Consider the following 7,015-nt stretch of genomic DNA (forward strand, 5'->3'; position numbering starts at 1 on the left):
CTGACTGTCAGAAGGAAAACTATCAAACAGGAAGGACACCTATACCAAAACCCCATCAGTACGTCACCATCATCAAAGACCAGAGACAGATAAAACCACAAAGATGGGGAAGAAGCAGGGCAGAAAAGCTGGAAATTCAAAAAATAAGAGCGCATCTCCTCCTGCAAAGGAGCGCAGCCCATCGCCAGCAACGGATCAAAGCTGGTCAGAGAATGACTTTGACGAGATGAGAGAAGAAGGCTTCAGTCCATCAAACCTCTCAGAACTAAAGGAGGAATTACGTACCCAGCGCAAAGAAACTAAAAATCTTGAAAAAAAAGTGGAAGAATTGACAGCTAGACTAATTAATGCAGAGAAGATCATAAACGAAATGACAGAGATGAAAACCATGACACGAGAAATACGTGACAAATGCACAAGCTTCAGTAACCGACTCGATCAACTGGAAGAAAGAGTATCAGCGATTGAGGATCAAATGAATGAAATGAATCGAGAAGAGAAACCAAAAGAAAAAAGAAGAAAAAGAAATGAACAAAGCCTGCAAGAAGTATGGGATTATGTAAAAAGACCAAATCTACGTCTGATTGGGGTGCCTGAAAATGAGGGGGAAAATGGAACCAAGTTGGAAAACACTCTTCAGGATATTATCCAGGAGAACTTCCCCAACCTAGTAGGGCAGGACAACATTCAAATTCAGGAAATACAGAGAACGCCACAAAGATACTCCTCCAGAAGAGCAACTCCAAGACACATAATTGCCAGATTCACCAAAGTTGAAATGAAGGAAAAAATCTTAAGGGCAGCCAGAGAGAAAGGTCGGTTACCCACAAAGGGAAGCCCATCAGAATAACAGCAGACCTCTCGGCAGAAACTCTACAAGCCAGAAGAGAGTGGGGGCCAATATTCAACGTTCTTAAAGAAAAGAATTTTAAACCCAGAATTTCATATCCAGCCAAACTAAGCTTCATCAGTGAAGGAGAAATAAAATCCTTTACAGATAAGCAAATGCTTAGAGATTTTGTCACCACCAGGCCTGCCTTACAAGAGACCCTGAAGGAAGCCCTAAACATGGAAAGGAACAACCGATACCAGCCATTGCAAAAACATGCCAAAATGTAAAGAACATCGAGGCTAGGAAGAAATTGCATCAACTAACGAGCAAAATAACCAGTTAATATCATAATGACAGGATCAAGTTCACACATAACAATATTAACCTTAATGTCAATGGACTAAATGCTCCAATTAAAAGACACAGACTGGCAAACTGGATAAAGAGTCAAGACCCATCAGTCTGCTGTATTCAGGAGACCCATCTCACATGCAGAGACATACATAGGCTCAAAATAAAGGGATGGAGGAAGATCTACCAAGCAAATGGAGAACAAAAAAAAGCAGGGGTTGCAATCCTAGTCTCTGATAAAACAGACTTTATACTTCTTTTCTAATAAGGCAGTGTTTCAACACCGTTCCTATAAAACCGAAAAAGTGATATTTCGGATCACGTTGAAGACTATGGCGAATAATGAAATATCCTAAAATAAAACTTAGAAACATGCATTCCAAGAAACTGTTCTCTGATGTGTTCATTCATTTCACAAAGTTAAAACTTACTCTACATTGTCCAGTTTGGAAACTCTGTCTTTGAGGAATCTGTGAAGGGATATTAAGTGGCACCCAGAGGCCGGTGGTGAGCAAGGAAATGTCTTCTGATGAAAACTTGAGACAATCTTTCTGAGGAACTGCTTTGTGATGTGTGTATTCATCTCATAGAGTTAGACCATTCTTTGGATTGAGCAGTATGCAATCACAGCTTCTGAGGAATCTGAGGAAGTGTGTTTGGGAACGCTCTTTAGAATATGGAGAAAGAAATATCCTCACATAAAAACCAGAAGGAAGCTTTCTGTGAAATCGCTCTGTGTCGTGTGAATTCCACTCACACATTTAAGCTTCTGTTTTCATTGAGCAGTATTCTAACACTGTTTCTGTTTAGTCTGCAAAGGGATAATCGGGAGCACTTTGAGGCTTATGGTGAAAACGGAAATATCTTCAGATAGAAACTGGAGAGAAACTTTCTGAGAAGCCACTTTGTGACGTGTGTATGCCACTCACAGTGTTATACCTTTCTTCTCATAGAGGATTGGGGCATCCCTTTTGGAGAAAATGCTACCAAGGGAAAATCGGGAGTATGTAGATGGCTACAGTGAAAAAGAAAATATCCTCAGACAAAAACCGGATAGAAGCTTTCTGTGAAACTGTTTTATGATAGATATGTTTATTCATGTCACATAGATAAAACTGTTGTTATATTTTGCAGTTTGGAAACTCCGTCATGGACAGATCTGTGAAGAGACATTCGGGAGCACTTTCAGGGTGATGACGAAAAAGGAAATCTTGCAGATGAAAACTGGAGAGATGCTTTCTGAGACACTGGTTAGTGATGTGCATTCCACTCATGGAGTTATACCTCTTTTCTCATAAGGCAGTGTTTGAACACTGTTCCTGTAAAACCAAAAATGTGATATTTTGGAACACATTGAAGACTATGGCAAAAAGTGAAATATCCTCAAATAAAACCCAGAAAGAAACGTTCCAAGAAACTACTCTTTGATGTGTGCATTCGTTTGACAGATTAAAGCTTACTCTACGTTGTCGAGTTTGGAAATTCTGTTTTTGAGGAAACTGCGAAGAGATATTAAGTGGCATCCAGAAGCCTGTGGTGAGCAAGGAAATATCTTCAGATGATAACTGGAGAGAAGCTTTCTGAGCAAGTGCTTTGTGATGTGTGTATTCGTCTCATAGAGTTAAACCATTCTTTGGATTGAGCAGTTTGAAATCACTGTTTCTGTGGAATCTGAGGAAGGACATTTGGGAACGCTCTTTAGAATATGGAGAAAGAAATATCCTCAGACAAAAACCAGAAGGATGCTTTCTCTGAAACTGCTATGTGTTGAGTGAATTCCTCTCACTCAGTTAAGCTTCTCTTTTCATTGAGCAGTTTTCTAACACTGTTTATGTTCAGTGTGTGAAGGGATATTAGGGAATACTTTGAGGCTTACGGTGAAAAAGGAAATATATTCAGATAGAAAGTGGAGAGAAGCTTTCCGAGGAACTGCTTTGTGAGTGTGCATTCTAGTCACAGTGTTATACCTCCCTTCTCATACAGCATCGGGAAACCCCTTTTGGAGAAAAAGGACACAATTGCTATTCAGGCACATATTGACACCTTTGGTGAAAAGGGAAATAGCCTCAGACAAAAACTGGAAAGAAGCTTTCTGTGAAACTGCTCTGTACTATGTGTATTGCTCTCACATAGGTAAAGCTTTCTTTACATTATGCATCTTGGAAACTCTGTCACGGATGGATCCGTGAAGGGACATTCAGGAGCACACTCAGGACTATGATGAAAAAAGAAATATCTTCAGATAAAAACTGGAAAGAAGCTTTCTGTGAATCTGCTTTTTCTCTGTTTATTCATCTCACACAGATAAAGCTTTATTTACATTACACAGCTTGGAAAAACTGTCATGGACGGATCCACGAAGGGACATTTGGGAGCACATTCATGACTATGGTGAAAAAGGAAATATTTTCAGAAAAATACAGCAGAGAATCTCTCTGAGAAACTGCTTTGTGATGTGTGCATTCCACTCAGTGAGTTTTACCTCTTTTCTCATAAGGCAGTGTTTGAACACCGTTCCTGTAAAACCGAAAAAGTGATAATGCGGAGCACATTGAAGAGTATGGTGAAAAGTGAAATATCCTCAAATAAAATCCAGAAAGAAGTGTTCCAAGAAACTGCTCTCTGATATGTGCATTGATTTCACAGAGTTAAAGCTTACTCTACATTGCCCAGTTTGGGAACTCTGTACTTGTGGAATCTGCGAAGGGATATTAAGTGGCACCCGGAGGCCTGTGGTGAGCAAGGAAATGTCTTCCGTTGATATTGGAGAGAAGCTTTCTGAGCAACTGCTTTGTGATGTGTGTATTCATCTCATAGAGTTAAACCACTCTTTGGATTGAGCAGTTTGAAATCACTGCTTCTGTGGAATCTGAGGAAGGAGATTTGGGAATTCAATTTAGAATATGGAGAAAGAAATATCCTCAGATAAAAACCAGAGGGAAGCTTTCTGTGAAATGGCTATGTGTTGTGTGAATTCCTCTTGCTCAGTTAAGCTTCTCTTTTCATTGAGCAGTTTTCTAACACTGTTTATGTTTAGTGTACGAAGGAATATTCGGGAGTGCTTCGTGGTTTACAGTGAGAAAGGAAATATGTTCAGATAGAAAATGGAGAGAAGCTTTAAGAGGAACTGCTTTGTGACGTGTGCATTGCACTCACAGTGTTATACCTCTCTTCTCATACAGCATTGGGAAACCCTTTTGGAGAAAACCTTAGCAAGGGATATTAGGGAGCATATTGACGCCTATGGTGAAAAAGGAAATAGCTTCAGGCAAAAACTGGAAAGAAGCTTTCTGCAAAACTGCTCTGTGATATGTGTATTCGTCTCACATAGATAAAGCTTTCTTTAAATTACGGGGCTTGAAAACTCTGTCATGGACGGATCCACCAAGGGACATTAGTGGTGTCCACATTCAGTCCTAAGGTGAAAAAGGAAATATCATCAGTTAAAATCCGGAGAGAAGCTTTCTGAGAAACTTCTTTGTGATGTGTGCATTCCATTCAGGGAGTTATACCTCTTTTCTCATAAGACAATGTTTGAATACTGTTCCTGTAAAACCGAAAAAGTGATATTTTGGAACGCATTGATGACTATGGCGAAAAGCGAAATATCCTCAAAGAAAACCCAGAAAGAAGCATTCCAAAAAACTGCTCTCTGATATGTGCATTCATTTCACAGAGTTAAAGCTTACTCTACATTGCCCAGTTTGGAAACTCTGTCTTTGAGGAATCTGAGAAGGGATATTAAGTGGCTCCCGGAGGCCTGTGGTGAGCAAGGAAATGTCTTCCGTTGAAAACTGGAGAGAAGATTTATGAGCAACTGCTTTATGAAGTGTGTATTCATCTCATAGAGTTAAATTATTCTTTGGATTGAGCAGTTAGATATCATTCTTTCTGTGGAATCTGATGAAGGACATTTGGGAACACTCTTTGGAATATGGAGAAAGAAATATCCTCATATAAAAACCAGAAGAAAGCATTCTGTGAAACAGTCATGTGTCGTGTGAATTCCTCTTGCTCAGTTAACCTTCTCTTTTCATAGAGCAGTTTTCTAACATTGTTTATGTTTAGTGTCTGAAAGGATATTCGGGAGTGCTTTGAGGCTTATGGTGAAAAAGGAAATATGTTCAGATTGATATCTGAGAGAAGCTTTCCGAGGAACTGCTTTGTGTTGTGTGCATTCCACTCACAGTGTTATACCTCTCTTCTCATACAGGATTAGGGAAACCCTTTTGGAGAAAAAGGTACCAAGGGATATCCAGGAGCATATTGACGCCTATGGTGAAAAGGGAAATAGCCTCAGACAAACACTGGAAAGAAGTTTTCTATGAAACTGCAATGTGCTATGTGTATTCATCTAACATAGATAAAGGTTTCTTCATATTATGCAGCTTGGAAACTCTGTCATGGACGGATCTGCGAAGGAACATTCAGAAGCACATTCAGGACTATGGTGAAATAGGAAATATCTTCAGACAAAAACTGGAAAGAAGCTTTCTGTGAAACCGCTCTGTGAAATGTGTATTCATCTCACATAGATAAAACTTTCTTTGCATTATGCAGCTTGGAACTCTGTCATGGATGGATCCACGAAGGGACATGCAGGAGCACATTCAGGACTATGGTGAAAAAGGCAATAACTTCAGATAAAAACCGTGGAGAAGCTTTATGAGAAACTGCTTTGTGATGTGTGCATTCCACTCAGGGAGTTATGCTTCTTTTCTCATAAGGCACTGTTTGAATACTGTTCCTGTAATACTGAAAAAGTGATTATTCAGAGCGCTTTGAAGACCATGATGAAAAGTGAACTATCCTCAAATAAAACCCAGAGAGAAGCATTCAAAGAAACAGCAGTCTGATATGTGCATTCACTTCGCAGAGTTAAAGCTTACTCTACATTGCCCAGTTTGGAAACTCCGTCTCTGAGAAATCTGCGAAGGGATATTAAGTGGTGCCCAGAGGCCTGTGGTGAGCAAGGAAATGTCTTCTGATGAAAACTGGAGAGAAGCTTTATGAACAACTGATTTGTAATGTGTGTATTCATCTCAAAGAGTTAAATCATTCTTTGGATTGAGCAGTGTGAATTCACTGTCTCTGTGGAACCTGAGAAAGGATATTTGGGAACGCTCTTTAGAAAATGCTGAAAAAGAAATACCCTCAGATAAAAACCTGAAGGAAGCTTTCTGTGAAACTGCTCTGTGTCGTTTGAATTCCACTTGCACAGTTAAGCTTCTCTTTTTATTGAGAAGTATTCTAACACTGTTTTTGTTTAGTCTGCAAAGGGATATTTGGGACCACTTTGAGGTTTACCTTGAAAATAGAAATATTTTCAGATATAAACTGGAAAGAAGCTTTCCGAGGAGCTGCTTTGTGACATGTGCATTCCACTCACAGAGTTATATCTTTCTTCTCATAGTGGATTGGGGAATACCTTTTGGAGAAAAAGCTACAAAGGGACATTCGGGAGTATTTGGAAGGCTATAGTGAAAAAGGAAATATCCTTTGACAAAAACTGGAAAGAAGCTTTCGATGAAACTGCTTTGAGACAGATATGTTTATTCATATCACATAGATAATGCTTCCTTTATTACGCAGTTTGGAAACTCTGTCATGGACGGATCCACGAAGGGACATCTGGGAGCACATTCAGACCTATGGTGAAAAAGGAAAAATCTTCAGACAGAAACTGGACAGAAGCCTTTTGAGGAACTTCTTTAAGACGTGTGCATTCTACTCACAGTGTTATAAATCTCTTCTTATACAGCATCGGGGAAACCCTTTTGGAGAAAAAGGTACAAGGGATAATCTGGAGCATATTGATGCCTATGGTGTAAA

Source organism: Trachypithecus francoisi, unplaced genomic scaffold (genome assembly GCF_009764315.1).
Source record: "Trachypithecus francoisi isolate TF-2019V2 unplaced genomic scaffold, Tfra_2.0 Contig00227, whole genome shotgun sequence".
Classification (NCBI taxonomy): domain Eukaryota; kingdom Metazoa; phylum Chordata; class Mammalia; order Primates; family Cercopithecidae; genus Trachypithecus; species Trachypithecus francoisi.